Consider the following 16,333-nt stretch of genomic DNA (forward strand, 5'->3'; position numbering starts at 1 on the left):
GCAAGGTATCAATTCTTTCCACAACATCCCTCCCTTGCCCTTCCAAACAATTTTAAACAGACATTCATTGAAACCCAACATTGCACCAAAATAACATCAGCATGCATGGACTTGCACCCATTTTAGAAACGAGTGCCCCACTATCCCTATGGTCAATTCCTTTGATTGGTGCCCAGCCACCGAACCTGTAACGAGAAAAATTAGAATGAGACTCACAAAAAAGAAGATGATGCATGCGCCTCCTCCGCATTCCTTCTTACATAGTGTTGAAAACAGTCTGAAGACCAGCGCCCCAGCCGCATTATGTCCCCCCGCATCCAGCCCGTTGTGTGCCTCTAGTGCTGCCACAATCCCGAAAGAATGCGTCCCGTAACTAGCCCCATCCATCCCAATACTGTGCAAAGCCTTCCGCAACACCATGTGCAGCTGGTAATCTGTCACCCTCCTCTCATTGTAATGCTTGAAAACCACCTCTTCCCCTGAACCTCCTGACAAAGCTTGCCGACGGCGGGCCCAATGAAGCGGGCACGTGGAAATTGGTACAGCTGCTTCCAACCTAACCCCTTTTCCTATTCCCCTCTGGTCCGTTTTGCAACTGGCCAACCAAATATGTATCCCCTTTCCTCGATGTACACATCTTTGTAAAGAACACCTTTTTAGGGCTCGCCTGCTGTGCGCATGCGCATAGCTGGCGAAGCTCTATAGGGGCTTAAATAAGCTTTACCTAGACTGGCGATTGACTGGCGATTTGATGCTGTGCCCGTGGGCTTTTAGGTCAATGCGCAAGCGCATTGACCTAAAATGCGCGTGCACATCATCAAATCGCCAGTCAATCGCCAGCAGCACTCCTCCCCTGCTGCTTCACACTCTCATGCCGCTCTCCCCGCTCCGCCCCTCCCTGCCCGCCGTGTCGCATTTCTCATCCCCCCTCCCCACAGCAATGCCCTCTGCCGGCCGTACTTTCACTTTGACGGCCGTGTTTCTCCTTGTCTCTCGTGTCACCAGGCTGTGTGTGCTGCCTCCGCGGGCACCATGATGTAACCCCACTCTCTTAAATGCCTGAGGTCTAAGTCACTTCCACCCCTCCCCGGGGAGGCTGCTTTCAAGTGCTCCGAGGCCTGCATTGTCTCCGCGCGCAGCTAGTGTGAACATTATAGGTGATTTTATGTCCCACTAAGACTCAGAATCCGCCCCCGCTGGGTCCTTATGCCATGAAACGCCCCTTTACAGTGCTTAATTTGAGCCGGAGCTCTACGTTGCTGATGCGTGCGGCCCTGTCCCCTCGGAGGTCCGTGCTGCGCGTCAGCTGGAGACGGCTCAGGCGGGGGCCACCCCCCAGGTCTGAGCCTCGATGCCAAGGAGGGCTTTGTTGTCTCAATGAGGTGATTATGCGAGGCTCTCTTCAGAGCTGACGATGCACCACAGGCCTCCTCCCCAAGGGGCCAGCATATTGGATGGGCAATTTAAGCCAGCATTTGTGCCCGATTCTGGAGGCGCCCATGCCATATGGTGCTGATGGCATTAAATACGGAAATGGGTTAAATATGGGAGCCATGCTAATTAGGGCATCCGCCACGGGGTACCTAAAACAGATTTACATGTCTTAGGTGTACCTGGGTTATATAGTGTCAAAGCCATCACACGTGCAAGAGGCACAAAGCGTAAATGATGAAATTATTTTTCAAGAACATTTAAAAAAACACCTGTTTATAGAACACTTAAACGTGATTTGCATATTCATTCCTACACCTCTAAAAAGTACAAGCCATGTAAAAATGAATTATCGGGACCTTACCACCAGCGCGTGACCTCACCTTTCTCGTTTGGGAATTGGAAGTCTCTGTGACCCCGCCGCCAGCCTCCAATGCAAAATACGTCACTGGGTCCATTTCAGGTCAAACGAGCAGTGGCCAATTTCACTAAAAGCGTACCTAGTTAATCGTCATTTTTTCTAGGCATTCTTTTTTAAGGTCGAACCACAGTAGTCTAAAGTGATCAAGGGGTGCAGTGGCCATATAAATACAATATTTGCATCAGGTGAAAGGTTGTTAGGATGGCATGTGTGCCAAGTGGCCGTGTATCGAATGGTATCTTCAGCGAGTCCCTGGTTTTGATCCAAATTAGCACTTTGCATGCTGGTGTTTTGAACCAACAGAAGTAGTGGTGAAAGCAAAACTACAAGTCTCAGAATGCAACGCCCGTTAACTAAAATTCCTTCCTGCTGCTTCACACTCTCATGCCGCTCTCCCCGCTCCGCCCCCTCCCTGCCCGCCGTGTCGCATTTCTCATCCCCCCTCCCCACAGCAATGCCCTCCGCCGGCCGTACTTTCACTTTGACGGCCGTGTTTCTCCTTGTCTCTCGTGTCACCAGGCTGTGTGTGCTGCCTCCGCGGGCACCATGATGTAACCCCACTCTCTTAAATGCCTACATTGTACCAGTCTTAAACATGATCAATAGCTTCAATCTGGGCTAACATATTTACGCTGATGATAATCATATTCACTTTAGGATATTCAGTTAACTATGTGCCCTTACTGTTGTGGCGGGCAGTTGGTCAGCCACGACACTCTCGGTGTATTTTATTGATAAGGTGTGGGCCAAACGTGCTCAACAATAATCACAGGAGCCTGCGCGCTGCTTAACTATCGGCATTACACTTACCACAGTGAGAAGAGTCAGTGTCAGACAAGGTAATATTTTCATGTTGCAAATTGGCTTTTGAAATAATCGAAGTTCATATGTCTGTTGTTCTAAACCACAAGTACTAGCTGTGTGACGGGTTGGAACGCCGCATCCACCACCACCACCACCGCATCCACCATCACCACATCCACCGCATCCACCACCACCGCATCCACTATCACCACCACATCCACCACCACATCCACCACCACATCCACCATCACCTCCACATCCACCATGACATCCACAGCCACATCCACCACCACATCCACCACCACCGCATCCACCACCACCGCATCCACCACCCCCACCACCCCATCCACCACCACCACCCCATCCACCACCACCACCCCATCCACCACCCCATCCACCACCACATCCACCACCTCCACCGCATCCACCACCATCACCACATCCACCGCATCCACCATCACCACATCCACCGCATCCACCACCACCGCATCCACCACCACATCCACCATCAACACCACATCCACCACCACCACCACCACATCCACCACATCCACAAACACATCCACCATCAGCTCCACATCCACCATGACATCCACCACCACATCCACCACCACCACATCCACCACCACCGCATCCACCACCACCACATCCACCACCACCGCATCCACCACCACCACCACACCCACCACCACCACCACACCCACCACCACTACATCCACCACCACATCCACTACAACCACCACCCCATCGACCACTACCACCACCACCACATCCACCAAAACCGCCGCATCCACCACATCCACCACATCCACCAACACCACACCCACCACCACATCCACTACAACCACCACCCCATCCACCACTACCACCACCACCGCATCCACCACCACCGCCGCATCCACCACATCCACCACCACCACATCCACCACCACATCCACCATCACCACCACATCCACCATCACATCCACCATCAAATCCACCACCACCACCACATCCACCACCACATCCACCATCACATCCACCATGACATCCAGCGCCACATCCACCACCACCACATCCACCACCACCACATCCACCACCACTTCACCACCACATCCACCACCACATCCACCGCATCCACCACCACTTCCACTGCATCCACCACCACATCCACCACTTCCACTGCATCCACCACCACCACATCCACCACCACCACATCCACCACCGCATCCACCACCACCGCATCCACCACCACCGCATCCACCACAGCATCCACCACCTCATCCACCACCTCATCCACCACCTCATCCACCACCTCATCCACCAACGCATCCACCACAACCACCACATCCACAACCACCACATCCACCACCACCACATCCACCACAACACCACCACATCCACCATCACCACCACATCCACCATCACATCCACCACCACATCCACCACCACATCCACCACATCCCCCATCACATCCATCACCTTCACATCCACCATGACATCCACCACCACATCCACCACTTCCACCGCATCCACCACCACCGCATTCACCACCACCACCACATCCACCACCACCACCACATCCACCACCACCACATCCATCACCGCATCCACCACCACCTCATCCACCACCTCATCCACCACCGCATCCACCACCACCGCATCCACCACACCCACCACCATCACTTCCACCACCACATCCACAACCACCGCATCCACCACCACATCCACCACATCCACAACCACCACATCCACCACATCAACACCACATCGACCACCTCCACCACCACCACCACATCCACCACCACCACCACATCCACATCCACCCCCACATCCACCACCACCACACCCACCACCACCCCCACATCCACCCCCACATCCACCACCATCACCACCACATCCACCACCACCACCACATCCACCACCACATCCACCACCACCACCACATCCACCACCACCATATCCCCCAGATCCACCACCACCACATCTACATGTGTGTGGCTCTGTGTGTGTAGGTGCAAATGCAATGTTCTTGGATTGTCGTCACAATAAAATACACTGAACATAATCTTCACAAAAGTTATTTACAAACGTTTAAGCTATTGCCATTATAAATTACAATAACTTTTATTTAAGTATTAATTATTTACAAAATTAAAAGCCATTGTTATTTGTAATATCAATACATCTAAGTCACGTAAATACAACACACATTGCATTACAAATGCTATAGGTGTCACATTTGCAAAAGTTAAAACTATTGACATTGTAACTGACAAAGCTATTAATTTTGCTACTTTCAAAACCAACACATAAATAAAAAAAGTGTCATTTACAATACCAATAGCTCAAACTTTCCTAATGCGAGACCTATTGCATTTCCAATGCTTGTTTTACCTTGCTGCCTTAGACCTAGGAAACTCTAAACCTCCCAAAAAACACCCAAACCATAAGGGTTGAGAACAAACACGACTCAAAACTGTCCCTACAGATTGCTGGTAAAGCCTCCAGTAACTGGGCCAGCGTCTGCCTATGAAATGGGGTTACACCCCGTACTCTCCCCCACTCCTGTCTTGACAGGCTTTTTGGCTCTATTTCGGAGTGATAAAGACTTTAAGCTTGCTCACATCTAGGATCTGTATTCTTAGATGTGTTGGCCCTTTTAAGCCATTTTTTCCAGACCTAGTGATGGAGCTGGGATTCGCATGTAAAGCGCCTTGCTCGTATGCAAAACCCTTGCCTAAATCGTATAATCATATTAACACTATTGTTCGTCCTTCATTAAGTGGTTTCCCAAACACGCGGGTGTCCCCAGGATGCTTGCTTGTATGTCTTTTGTCATACTAACGAAGCTTGCACTGAAATCGGCTGCTTCGCTGAAATTCAGTCTGCGCATGGGTCGGTCATACCCATGTGATGTGACGCACTCGCATTCTGGAGGGATTCTGTGCTCATGCGCACGGTAGCAAATATGGCCGCTTGTCTCTCACCATGCATTCTGCTTGCTACCGCTGCTTTTGCCTATCTGTCTTTTCGCACTAAACAATAATGCTATAGTCATTATAAAATAAGGGTTGGTTAGTATTTTATCATGGTATACAGTGTAATCATTTTATATGTGATATTAATTCGTTCTCGCTTACTTTTCATGTACCACGTCTTGTGGGCTGGGGCATACGTGAGCGGAGCCATACTTGAAGCTCTGCTGGGCACCGTCACATGACCGGAGAAAAACTTCACTGCGCAGAAGCTAAATCTAGCCAGCTGGCTCCTGAAGCACAATGCGCCTGAGAACCTCTCTGGGAAAGCAAAATCTTACCTTGGACGATGCAACTCTGTTGCTACCTATTGTGAACATTATTCTGCTGCTGTATTCTATGCATGGGAACGTGAACCCGGGGGGCGGGTATGCAAAATTGAATATTAAGTATGAGAAAGTTGAATTCTAGGAGGTGGTAATGACCGCACCACCTCTCCTGACCAATCACAATGTGGGAAACTGTCAATTGCAACATTAGTGGGTGGTCTGAGGGACCCCAAAACAGTATAACTGCCCTAGTTTAGCTTAGGAAAGTTGTCCGACTTGTCCGAATAGCAGACCTGTCACTGACCCTACGAACTCTATAGGTGCTCAATCTGAAGTGCTGCGGAGCACTCTGTCCATACTTTCCACAAACTCCTAAGGGGTGGAAATAATCCTAAGTGCTGGCGAAGCACTTTGCTGGGAAATTCGAAAACCCTATCGGGGTTACCGGCGGATTACTTGCAGAAAGGGGTAACGCTGGCGTTGCTTCTGAAGCTGTGGGTGTTGGTCGTACCTTGGTGAGCCCAGTCCTGATCCCAAATCCTGAGGGGTATCCTGTCCTTACTGTCCGTGAGCTGTACCTGCTCGCATTCCGGCATTCCTTCCTGAGGGTCCTTGTCCCCGTCCTTCCAACTGACCCGTGGCCAGGGTTAGTCTTCTCTCAGACCTAGGTAAATATTAACCTGTGGGTTTGCGTCTCTCTCTCTCTCTCGACTTCTCTCTTGTCCTTTCTTAAATAAAGCACTCTTGCTGTGATATTGCTCTATCACCTTGAGAACGAGTTATATGAAATTGTTCTAGAATTGTTCCACTTCTCTCCCCTCCCTTAGGAAATTACCTACTGTTATATTGTATTAGTATGTTCCAATTTTCCCCCTACCTTTAGCCTGATTGCGGTGAACTTAGTAAGAATAGTTTAAACACTTAGGTTAAGTACGTGTTCTAGGTCCCATCCACATCCTATGTTTTAGTATAAAATTGCAGTGACTAGTTTGTTCTAAGATTCCTACCTTTTAGTCTTCCCATGTACTCAAATGGTCTTAGCATTTATCTATAGTTATTTTATAGTGTTGATTTTGATGTTAGACGCATTATTCTGCCTATCACTTATTGCTTTGTCATTTTCTCTTTGAACGTTATATAAAGCTTTAAACATCCTCAGGTGTCTGTGGTCATTATACAGAAATTGTGGAAAGTATTTACTGATTATAAAGAGTATCTGATGTTAGGCCTGTCTACTATTTTCCCTTATAGCTCCAGGTCCGTCGTAAGAATTGTGCCTGTGGTAAGTCAGGTACATGGTAAGCAGAGGTAAAGCCAAACCTTAATTGCTCATAGCAGCGTGCAGGAGGAGAAATATAAAATCCTCTCCCGGTTCACCCAAATTATTAGTGTGGTGTTTGGAAAATTCGCACGCCAGGGCCCAGTGCGTGTAAAGAATTGGTAACACGGGTGACCCGGGGTAACTGCGCGCTCTATCAGTAATTTTCTGGCAGCCAGAGGATGGTTTGGACTAGTTAGATTAGGTAGACAGGATAGGTCATAAACAAACCGTGAAAATAAAATGTGCTGCTGATTTTTACTGTATTGGTTCAAATATTTTTGAAATGTTTTAAGGATTTATATGTAAATGTATATGATTTTTTTCATTGCTGCTATAAATGTTATATTAACACAAAATTGTTTGTGAATGTTCAGTGTAGTCCGAATCCCCGGGGAAGTATTTTAGCTAACGGTGAGCAGAATCCGGTTAGCTGTTGAAGTCACTAGGTTTGAGGAATTAGTGCAGGGTTAAGGATAACTGGAAGCACTAATTAGGACCTTTTTGTTTCTGGAGTGAATGATAGCTACGAGTCCTTTATAAAACTTTCATTGCGATATCACCTAGTAAGGGTCGCATACGGAAGGAGTAGTAGGGTCTCCGAGGCTTGTCTGGTAAGTAAAATAGTTCGCTGGTGAAATCCTGGCTCAGTACATATCCCCGACTAAGGTGGATGAGTCAGAAGAATAACGGGTTCTATGTTACTAGTGTGAAGGGACAGGCAAAGAAGTCTATCCAGAGTGAATGAAAAGTAGACAGAAGTGGTTTACTAGTAGCGAAAGAAAAGTCTTTTCTCTCTTTAGAACACTCAGACATAGTGGCAAACGTTGTGTGTTGTTGACTAAAACGTGCACTTGCACTTTGGAAAAAGTAAAAAGTTTCCGTTACCTTGTGAAGGAGGGAGTCAGTCGGAGAGCTGCTCTGACGTCACTCCGTGCCGCGCTGGCATTGGTCAAGACAGCGGGTGTGTAGTGGAGCTGAATTTGTAAAGGAGGGGTGAGTGCCGAAGCGTGAGACTCAGTCTTGCGAAAAAGCCGCGCACCCATTGGTTAACAGCATTTGTATTCTTTGACCTGATTGGGTAGTGCGTAATATAAGTCGCGCTAGCATTGGAAGCACAAAGGTAAACAAAATTAATCAAGCCGAGTTAGAAGCAAGTCTGGAGAGTTGTATGTGGTATCCAGATTTCATACCGAATCCAAAGCACCTAGGATTTCATAAGGATCAGCTTATACGAGGTAGACCGCACATGATGTATGGAATAAAGAGGAAACTGTCCTTCTCTGACAAAATAAAGAATTTTTTCAAAACTGACAAGCCCATTAGAACGAGGGAAGGCGTGCTCATTCCCCCGCCAAATACCCCTGCTTCTTTCATGTTGTTTGATAAAGGGTATCACACTTGTGTGTGGTTAGAAAATTGGGCAAAGTATACTGTAGATGACGGAATCCTAGCATTTCCTGTTGAAGGCACATTTAATGGTCGGATTCTGTTTAACCTAAGGACCCGTATGAATGAGTTACACCCTAGACCTAGGTTGACACAGTACGAAGCCCTGGAGGAATGGGAGATTGAGGCTGCAGAGCGAGATAAACCCCGGATGGATAAGGGAGTGAGTAAATGGTATCCGAGGCTCCCCGTGCAGACCAAAGAGCAGAAAATGAAACAGTGGAGGCAATCTATGTTGACTGAAGGGCTGTTCCCTATGATGGGGGTATCAGAAGAAAAGAGAGGAAAATGTAAAGAAAAAACCCATCACCTAGCACCTATGGGGGACGTAGAAGATGAACACCTGGAAGATTTGTTAATGAAAAGTCCACCTCCCTATGTTGCAGAATCCGAGCCTGTACATTCAAAAAATCCCTTTTCAAATTATCCCCGATGTAGGAGGGACAGTGATACAGATGGAACAGGTACAAACAGTAAAACCAGTGAAAGAGATGAGTTTTGCAGACCTAAATCCGCGGTCCCGAATTATCAGCCATTCGGAGAAAGTCCACCTCGATTGGTCATTCCCACTGCCCCAAGTATTTATCCGTCCTTAGTACCTCAAGTATTGCATGGCAATTCTGCAGAAAGGGGGTTGCAGGAAAAAGAGAAAGAAGCCTTGACTAAACAGCGAGAGGATTTAGTTCGAACCATTGCCCAGATGCATCCCCATCCTGATTCCCTGACTATTCCAGTAACTATTGGTCCAGCTATTCCACTGTATAGAAATGACCTGACTAGTCCCCATCCTCCTGTTATCACCCCAATACTGCCTACTCCTAGCATCCCGACCCCGAGGAAGGAAGTATTCATAGATGAGGATCAGGAAAGTGAGTGTGAATCTGTGGTTCTGATGGATCTGCCCATTAGAGAATCTGGGACTAGTATAGCAGGGACAAGAAGTCAGCCCAGACAAAAAGAGGTGTTGATTGAAGGTGCAACTGGGGCTAGGGGTGCCACTTTAGTTTCCCCAGAAGAATTGGACAGATGGACAAAGGAGCTAGAGAAGGAGACCACTCCCCAACCTAAAGCATTGGAAATATATAAATTAAGAATAGAAATAGAAGAAATGATGGCTGGAAACGTAGGAGTTGAGCGCCTAAGCTCGTACAATGAGGGAGAATTACTGTTTATCAGCAAAAGTCTTACCCGGAGTGCTAGGGTGCTCCATGAAAAGATAATGGATACAGCCACAGAAATGGGAATTGATGTTAGTCGCTCCAAAATTCTTCAGAAACCCTACAGAGTGGATTTTTCAGACAAGGATTTAGAAAGCCTGAATGTGATGGGAAAACAGATCCAAGTAAAAGAATTGTTAAAACTCCTGCAGAAATGGGGCGAAGTGGGGAAATGGAGAACCAGGTGGGCAAAGAAAAGGGAAAGCAGCAGGGCTGGGTCACTGACTTCAGAATTCGTGTTAAAGGAAGTAACACCAACAGAAAAATTGTGCCCCATGAGAGAGGTCCCGGGAGGGAAATACGTCCATGTCCCTTGGTCCAGACAGGATATTGTGTCATTTACAAACGACTTCCCGAAATTACGTGAGAAGCCAGTTGACTGGTACAGGCAGGTAGAACGCTTCATAAAAGTTCAGAAATGCCTCTTGAAAGACCTGGATGGGTTTTTCGACATTGTGGTCCCTGTAGATTTGTGGACCGACTGTAAAATTGAAATTGATTGGCCCAGTGAGGAATTCCCCAGAGATGAGAAAACAGGAGCTCCCGCACCTGAAGTAATGAGGAAGTATGAGCAAGTCATACAATACCTCAAGAAAAAGGTGCCAGCAAAGGAGACAGATTGGACCCGAATAGATAGAACCACCCAGGAACGTGATGAAACGGTGCACTCGTTTTATGAAAGGTTACTGCAGGTATTCAAAACTTACAGTGGTATCGATAACGTAGACATGAAAGACATGACCCATTTCAGTTACAGATTTGTGCTAGGATTGAGACCTGAAATCTCACAATGGATTCGAGATAATAAAATAAGTTGGCAGGGAAAGCCCATAGATGATGTCCTGAAATATGCAAAATACTGCGAAGATGAAATCGAAAATAAAAAGAAGGCCCTCAAGGAGAAAGTCATGTGGGCACAGGTGAAATTAGCTGAACAGCAAGAAAAACAGTTAAGTAAATTGACTTCTGATAATAATGTTCAGAATGCCACTACTGGGGGAGGGGGAAAGCCCAGACCTAAAATGAGTCGGGAAGAAGCCATGAAAAAGTTCCCGTGCCATGGGTGCGGCCAGATGGGGCATTGGCGAGACGAGTGTCCACACCTGCAGGCCGGTAATGCCCCTGTAAATGGTTTAAATCCACAGGTACCGAAAGAGGGGACGAGAAAGAACCAGCAACAGGTAAAATTACCTCCCGTACCTCGCGCTCCTAGACAGAATTTTAAGAATCAGGGTCAGCAGAATGAGAGGGCGGAAGTATGGGAAGTTGAGAGTGAAAGAAATGCAATCATTCCACAGTACTTGCTGAATGATACCTTCCTCTGTGAAGATCAAGATTGACGGGGCCTGAGAGGGGAGGATGAGGAGTGCGTGCTTGGCGCCTCCTTACCGGTAGACCAGACTGGACCATACATTGAAGGAAAGGTTGAGGGAAAAGACGTCACCTTTCTGTTGGACACTGGTGCTACCAGATCTACTGTAAGAACAGTGGATGTTCCTAACCTACCCCTCTCGGGAGAAGCAATCCAAGTAGTGGGCGTCTCAAATCAAATAATAAGTACTCCAGTAACTGAACCAATGGAGATTTCTATAGGAAATTTCAAAGAAATGCACAGATTTGTAGTCTGTGATTCTAGTCCTGTGAACCTGCTAGGACGTGATTTGTTGTGCAAAATGAATTGTACCATCTATTGCACACCAAAAGGCGTCGAAATTCAGACCCCCGATGAAGATGGTGTGTACAAGCTGATGTTAGTCAGACAAGATTCTGATATCAAAACTTTATCAGTTGAGGATTTACCCGAAGAGCTCCAGTTAAGAGTAGTTCCAGAAGTGTGGGATTTCACAGGAAAGGATGTAGGATTAATGGCAAATGTGGACCCAGTTAAAATAGCAATAAAAACTAATGCAATGTACCCGAAAACCAGACAGTACAAAATGAGTGCAGAAGTAAAGGCTGGAGTAGCGACTGAAATTACCCGGCTACTCGAAGCAGAGATAATAGAGGAAGTAATGAGCAGTCCCTGTAATTCGCCAATCATTGGGATCAAAAAGCCTAGTGGAAAGTACCGGGTGGTGCAAGATTTGCGCAAGGTAAACCAAATTGTTGTGCCTTGCTGTCCCATTGTGCCCAACCCTGCAGTGATACTGTATCAGATTCCCTGGAATGCAGAATGGTTCACTGTCATCGACCTGTGCCATGCATTCTTTTCCATCCCATTGCATCCAGAAAGCAAATTCCTTTTCAGTTTTGAATTTGACAGCCATATCTATGTCTGGAATCGTGTCCCCCAGGGGTACACCGAAAGTCCATCGATTTTCAACCAGATACTGAAAAAGTGCCTTGAAACCCTAGTATTGCCAAGAGAGTCTGTTTTGGTGCAGTACATAGATGACCTGTTAGTGGCATCTAAAACCCAGACTGACTGTGTCACTGACACCATTGCCTTGTTGAATCACCTAGGAAAGGGAGGACATAAAGTGTCACCTGACAAGTTACAATTCTGTAAAAATTCAGTGAAGTATCTGGGGCACCAGATCGAAAAAGGGATCAGGAAAGTCACTACCGAAAGGATCAAAATAATTAAAGCAATGGAACTGCCCAGAACTCAGAAAGAAGTGAGAATGTTCTTGGGAGTTGTGGGTTACTGCAGACAATGGATTGTAGGATTCGCAGCTCTAGCCAGACCTTTGGTAAATATGACAAAGAAAGGAGTAGAAGACCCCGTCCATTGGGACAGTGAAAGCATGAATGCTTGGGTAACTTTGAGAAACTGTCTATGTACCGCTCCTGCATTGGGTATGCCTGATTACACTAAGCCCTTTGAACTGTTCTTTGACACAAGAGAGAATTGTGCTCTTTCAGTCCTGACCCAGGAGCACGGACTAGTTAGAAGACCAGTGGCCTATTTTTCGGCCACCCTAGATCCGGTGGCTGCTGGATTACCTGGATGCTTGAAAGCAGTTGCTGCTACTTGCGTCAGTCTGGAACAGAGTGAGAACATTGTCATGGGACATCACGTCACTGTATATGTTCCTCATTCTGTTGTCATCCTTCTAACTAGAACTAAAACTCAGTACCTCACACCTAGTCGGCTGACTAAGTATGAAAGAATCTTGATTGGTGCTGAAAATGTAACTATTTCCCGGTGCAATGTCCTAAACCCTGCGACACTGTTACCTATCCCTCTGAGTGTAGAAGCTGAGGAGGAAGAGGAACATAATTGCATCGATCTAACTGAATTTAGCACGAAACCCCGCCCAGACATCCGTGAAATAGCACTACTTGATGGGGATAAAACAATGTTCGTGGATGGCTCGTGTTTGAGACATGAGAGTGGGAGTCTGAGTGCTGCCTATGCTGTGGTTACACTGACAGGAACTATAGAAGCATCTTACATGCGCGAGGTGAAGTCTGCACAAGTGGTGGAGCTCATCGCGCTAACCAGAGCATGTAAGAGGGGTAAGAACAAGAGAATAACTGTTTACACAGACAGCCAGTATTGTTTTGGGGTTGTTCATGACTTCGGCCAGTTGTGGCTGCAAAGAGAATTCATGACTTCCTCAGGCACACCTATCAGAAATGGGAAGGTGGTGCATGACTTACTGGAAGCTATTCAATTGCCCAAAGAATTGGCTGTGGTCAAGTGTGCGGCTCACAAATCTGGAAATGATGATGTGACTGCCGGTAATAGGTATGCTGACCAAATTGCACAGTTTTGTGCCCGACACCACATGTCCCTACAAATTGCGCTGTGGGATGGAACCAGCTGCCAACTTATGTTGTTTGAGAATGTGTCAACGTGGGAGGAATTAAAGGAATTGCAACAGGCAACAGACAGGACAGAAAAAGGAAGGTGGGCAGCAAATGGATGCAAACTGAGAGATGATGGTGTGGTGGTAAACACAACTGGGGTGCCTGTACTGCCTGATAGCTTGGTCGACCCCATGATCAGAATGATACATGAACCAACACATATGGGAAGAGACGCAATGTGTCGGGTGTTTGATAAAGTGTTCTGTAATTCAAAATTCAGGAACCAGGCGGAAAGGCTTTGCCAGAGGTGCCTAGTGTGTCAGCAATTCAATGCAGGAAAGAGGACTGTCGTGGAGCAGAGTACTATTGGAAAGGCAGTAGGTCCCTTTGTCAGGCTGCAGGCAGATTTCATAACCATGCCCAAATGCAAAGGATATAGATATATCTTAGTCATAGTTTGTCTATTCTCCAGGTGGGTGGAAGCATATCCCGCGAAGAAAAATGATGCTATCACCACAGCCAAGTTATTGCTCAGGGAGTTGATACCTAGGTACGGAATTCCCGAGACAATCGAAACGGACCAAGGTGGGCATTTTGCCAACGATGTCCTATTGGAACTCTGTAGAGCATTCAAAATGAAGCAAAGACTACACTGTGCCTACCATCCAGAGGCTTCTGGGGTAGTGGAACAAATAAATGGCACCCTGAAATCCAGATTGGCCAAAATGTGTGATTCCACAAAGATGAACTGGATAGAGGCTTTACCCCTTGTGCTGATGAGTTTGAGAAGTATCCCGAACAGAAACACTGGCCTGAGTCCCCATGAAGTGTTGATGGGAAGAGTGATGCGACAGGCATGGGTACCCGGACACAAACTGCTAAGCATTTCTGATGATATGGTATTAGAGTACTGCAGGCAGTTGGGTGACCAAGTGCGTTCTCTCTCTCAGCAGATTGGAGAGACAGAAGACGAATGGCCAAAGACTCCAGCACATAAACTGCAACCCGGAGACTGGGTGACGTTAAAGAAACACACCCGGAGCAGTTGCCTGAAGCCAAGGTGGGGAAAGCCACGACAAGTGATCCTCGTCACTACTACTGCTGTAAAGTGTGCTGGTGTACCGAAGTGGATCCACGCCAGCCACACAAAGCGGGTATCTGGAGAAAACGCGACTGGAGCTGAAGGCAGCTCAGCTGAAGAAGCTTCCGAGGAGGAGAGTCCGGAGCTAGCTGACATCGAACTGCCGAGCACAAGTCGAGACGTTGGATGGTACCCCGCCGACGACCAGGTTCATGATCCAATACGAACCCGGAAATATTCTTACTTAGACAGTGAGTGGGATAGTCCAGGTGAGTCAGAAATAGAAGAAGAAGGTCAGGTCAACGAAAGCCACAACACACCTGATCAGGACGTAGGCCAAGTAGGGTCAGAACAAGACATCGAAACTTCTCCTGAAACTCCAGAAGTGGGAAAGGGACAGTTAGAAATTAGAGCTGACCTTCATGCAGAAGAAAGCGAAGAGATCGAAGAGCATGAACAGGAACAGATAGAACTAGATCAAAGTGCTCAGACAACGGAAACAACAGTAACCAGAAATAAAAAGAAAGTGCGATTTGAATCTGAGCAGGGACAGATTAGGGACCAGGCAGAAAAAATAGATGAAAGACCTGGAACTAGTCAGACAGGCAGGGAAACAGAGGTGCCACATCAAAAAGTAAAAAGAGTGCACGAAGAAGGCCAAGTTTCCTCAACGACTGGGAGGCACGGAGGCAGAAGTGCACCCAGATACGTCAAGAGACTGAGGCTCAGACTAAAGACAGTCGAAGAAAATCAGAAAGACCGAAAAAGGGCTGAAAGTGAACGAAAGGCAGCCCAAGGCAAATCGCTAAGAAAGAGCGACAGAATAAAGAAACAGAACCGACTGTATCGGAGCCCTGAGTGGACGTACTTTGTGTTGGAGGAAATTGATGAGCCGCACCACAGTGGCAACAGTGACGACGAGTCCATTGCTGATCGGAGTTCGGACGAAGACCCTCCTTGAGAGAGCCCCGAAGTGAGCCTTTGGTGCAAAGAAACGAAGAGGGGTAGCAAAAGCCACCTGTAAGCTAAATATGTCTGATCCGAATGTCTCTGGAAGATCCCGGTGTGGGTGTCTTAAAACCTGTTGTAAAATATGCTTGTGTAGTATAGCCATGTTAATAGTAATGTGGATAGGACTAACAGTTTTTCTACCTTTTATGATAAGTAAAAATCCTAACTTGTCCCCTACTGAACCCGAAGCAGTAGACGTAGGGGTTGTACAGACTGCAGAAACACCACGAAGCCTAGAAAGACGCGACAAACGAGTAGGACTGACACACACACGACCTAATTTAGAAGCACCAGATGAGGATGGACTACATTTTCACAAAATGAGAAACAGGACGCATCTAAATGTTTTTGCTAACTTGTTAGTGCATTACGTAGAAGCTATGGAAATAGAGGACTGTTATGTCTGCATGAAGCTACCAACTTCAGTGGCTGAAGGTGTGACATACCACCATCTACCTTTGACCTATGGAATCTCCTGTAGTATATTAGCTAGCTTGTTTTATAGAAGCACTTTACAGTACTATTATTCAAATGATGACGTAGTATTTTCTGAACTTCC

Source organism: Lissotriton vulgaris, chromosome 6 (genome assembly GCF_964263255.1).
Source record: "Lissotriton vulgaris chromosome 6, aLisVul1.2, whole genome shotgun sequence".
Classification (NCBI taxonomy): domain Eukaryota; kingdom Metazoa; phylum Chordata; class Amphibia; order Caudata; family Salamandridae; genus Lissotriton; species Lissotriton vulgaris.